Consider the following 4,319-nt stretch of genomic DNA (forward strand, 5'->3'; position numbering starts at 1 on the left):
AGTCACTTGAACTAGTACAAAAGTACGTTATTTCCCTTTGGTAATGACTTCTAGATAACTCGACGTAGTGATCCATTTGCCTCATTAAAAACCATACTGAGAAAACCCATTGGGACAAAACTCAGCTATGGGAAAAAGAGTACAAACTTCTCACCTAAGTTACCTAGTTATCATTACCGGGTGAAGTCTTCAGGTTGGATATGTTGAAGACTTGGATCCTCGGTAGGTTGAATGACCCGTCAACTATGAGTGCATGAGCTTCCTTGGCCATCTCCTTAGCTCTTGAACGAGTGATCCTTCCCACCACCTCCGGTTGCTCTGCAGCCTCTGGCTCCTTGCTTGCCACGATCATATCATAATCATACTCTTTACCTATTATTTTGAAACATACAAAATTTAATTTTTTAATTTTAGTGGAACCCTACTAAGGTGTGAATTATTCGAAAAAACGGCTGCGAAATTCTACGATGCTTTAAAATCATTCCAGGGTGAACGTTTAATTTGTGTTATTCGTTGGGGTGTTATTGAAGATTTCCAAGGTATACAATTTATTTAATTAAAATTATTGCATATTTTTGATGATCGAGTATTTAAAGGAATAAATTCTGTTATAACTTTGCAGGAAAAGAAGTATATCTTCTACAGTTTGTACGCGAATAACACTCAATCCTCGCAATTCTGAGGTTGCGAAAATGATGGAATTGTAAGAATAACATCTTTGTTCGTGCTATAAAATAGATGAAAACGAAATTCGTTTATAAAATTCTTTCATGTTCTACTTAATTGAATTATAGGAGATCGAGGAAGAGGACTTGCGGATAGAAGAATGACTCCACATTTTTTATGGCTTTCTAGGGATTTTGTGGAATTTTAATTATTTTATATTTAATTAGTAGTTGGATTTTTAAAAATTCTTGCTTTGATATAAAATAAAATATTTAATTTATTTACATATAATGAGCTAAATAAATTATTTACATATAACGAATTATGGTTTAAATAACCATTAATTTTTCTTTAAACAAAAATATTAAAATTAACTACATATAAATTACTTATAAAGAAATATGAAGTGGAAGACTTTTAGTTTTCCAATGAAGTTTCAACAAAACTCTTAATAAAAAAACAATAGCCCAATGCATCATAATTAAAAGATGTCAGCATGCAAGTTGAAAATTAAAAAAAGGAGGGCATGCAGTCTGAAATTTAGAGTTTCAACTGTCCAGTTTATTTTTTTAAAAAATAAAGTATTCTGAAAATACGAAAACATTGATTATTCATATCGAACAGAGACTCATGCAGCTTTCCCTGTGTAGAGCACGTGTTATAATACAATCCACACAAATATTTAACTGTAATTGTTATAATCCTTATCTTCTTTTGCTTATGAATATTTGAAGTACAACAAATTGTAAGTTCTCTCTGAAACTTTTCTTGCTTCTAAATACACGCAAAAAAAAAGTCCAATCGGGATGGTGCTGTACTTGAAAGATCTGAATCCTACTTTACGTAACCTGAAAGTTGCTGTGAAAATACTTCGAGAATGGCCACCCCATTTTATTCAAGGACAGCCTTTTTTTCAAAGTTTGATTTTGGTAGACGAAAGAATAAATTTTCTTCCTCATCCCATTTAGCAGTTTTTGCAAATATTAAAGGAGATATACAACAAAATAAATCAATGGAATGCTAAATTATTTTTATATTTTAGGGAACTAGGATTGATGCCAAGATATATGCGGAACTTTATGTAGACTGTTACTATGGAAAGCTCAATGAAGGAGACTGGTACGAGATTTCAGGATTTATGGTGATTGAAGGTCAACAATCGTTCCAAAATTCAAACCATCCGTTTGAGATCCTGATCCAGGAAAAAACAAAAATGGTTCCAATAAATCCTCGAAGTAGTGACAATTTTATTCTTATGTACGATGCACCAAGAATGCAAAATGCGACGCCTGATGAGAAGAATTGTTGTGTAGGTAAGTTATTATACTCAATTCATGTTCATACATCCATCTTATTTTTACTATATTTTAAAAATATTTAAATTACTTTTTATATTAGATGTCTTAGGAATGGTGGTACATGCAAACGATTCGCAGATGATTGATTTCCTCGATCATCAAAATGGCTACATTTCAGAGAATGAAGTTGTGACCTTCACTATCCTTGAACACAAGTAAGATATTTTAGAAAACTTTCTATAACATTGTTAATACATAGAAAAATTATTTTAAACAGTTCTTGATTAAATTATATACAATCATTTTTTTTCTTCTGAAAGTGGCCAAGAGATTGAATGTGTTGCTGTTGGTTCGGTTTGTACTGCATTTCTTATGAATCGGAAAAAATTATGTCTTCGCCTACCTATACTACTAATCAACCAATAATGTGTACTCTTCTGTTTTGGAGGATCTCTGTTTATGAAGGTACTGCTCAATATTAGTCTCATATACCACCCAAAATATCATTTTACTTAAATTCTACTTTGCTAGGTATGCAATGTTTGATGTCTCAGTTGCGATGCTCAAAGGTCATTCTTGAAGATGAAGTGAATGGAATTAATACTGGCGATATGCTGTAATTTCATTAATTTAATAAATTGAAAATTAGTATAAACAAAATTATGTGGGAAGTTTAATCCTGAATTGTTTTATTTTTACAGACGCTGGCTAGACGTTGATTCCAGTGATGAAGACGATGAAGATGAAGATGATGAGTAATTTTGTCATACGAGCAGCAATCTATAGTTGGTTGAAACTTTGGGCATGAATAAATATTTTTATTTATTTAATTATGTTTCGGACTGATTATTTAACTTTTATTTAATATTTTCTAAAATAATTAATATCTTTACAAGTAGTCTCACTTGATTATAATTAAATTTAAATCTAAAAATTGACAGATAGGATCGAAGGTTTTGCTTGGTTAACCTATATGGGCCTGACCTTAATAGACGCCAATTAGAGAACCTTCGTGACTCTTAGAACTAATATTTAAGCATTCTAAGTCTTTATATTATTATCGTGACTTTTTGTTTTCCCCTGTCAAGAGAGAAAGAGAAAAATAAAGCTTATTATCATCCATAACCTTGTGGTAAGATCCCAAACGATATTAATTAAATTTTTTCGTCTCAGCAGTTCTTAGTTTGAAAGTTTAAAAATTTTTATATATTTTTTTTCAGAATCATAGATGGAAGGTGAAAGTTCTAGGAAACAGAAAGAGCCTATGTCAGATTTCGGATGGGAAGATGGAGCGATCAACATGGTTGAACAAGCGTTCCGAAAATTGAGAGACGTGGTTCTAAAGGAAACGACGAAACATTTCACTGCGATTATTGATATGTGGAAAGAGTATATCAACAAAAAGGAAGAATCTGTCGGCTTAAACTGTTAGCTTGAAACAATCGATACTCAGATCTCACTAATAGACGATATATTGGAGGGGCGAATCGACTTGGTTGAAGAGCGAAACAGGCTAGAAGATGTTAGGGTTGTTATTGAGAAAGATGAAAAAGAATGTGTTGTTCATAATATTGATTGGGATAAACTTCGTGTTCCCTTTATTAGTGAATAACAATGTTAAGAATTTTATCTTAAACGTTTGCTGTTCTTGAATTTTAAATATTTATTATCTGACATAAAATATAATCGATGCTTTATTTTATTATTTTAAAACCCGAATTTTCGTTAAAGCGATAATATAAAGTAGAGATATTGACATAATTACTAAATCTAAAATTAGTTTAAAGTTATTCTCATAAATCGTAAATAAAACATAATTTAATCTTGGACTATATTTCCATAGATGTTCATGATATATAGTTTCTATATTCATTGAATGATATATTTATTCAAATATTTAAAACTTTTTAAAATCGTAAGTTTCTTAAAAGATTAGGTAAATATTTAAGTTTATGTAAATATATAAATATATTGGTGATTTCTGAGAATGAAAATATACCATCGAATTTATCTAATGATAAGGAATATTGAGATTTGACAATATCGTAAATGTACAATTTCCAAAAAAAGAGAGGATAATGTATATATATATATTTCCGATAACAACTTTAAAAATCGAGATCGTAGGTTTAGTTTTACCATCAGATTTTTTTTCACTTTTATAAACATGGCATGCCTTCTGTTCGATCATATTAAAAAAATGGAAAAGAGACTATTTTTACGATGTGGAAGACCTAAACCTTTTTTTTTTCATGAGTGGACGATTAACGTCAAAATACTGAGGAAGTTTGAGGTGTGCCATCCTAATTTTAGATCATCAGACTTGATTGTAGTCGATGATAAGGTAATTTCACA

Source organism: Camelina sativa, chromosome 20, assembly GCF_000633955.1.
Source record: "Camelina sativa cultivar DH55 chromosome 20, Cs, whole genome shotgun sequence".
Classification (NCBI taxonomy): domain Eukaryota; kingdom Viridiplantae; phylum Streptophyta; class Magnoliopsida; order Brassicales; family Brassicaceae; genus Camelina; species Camelina sativa.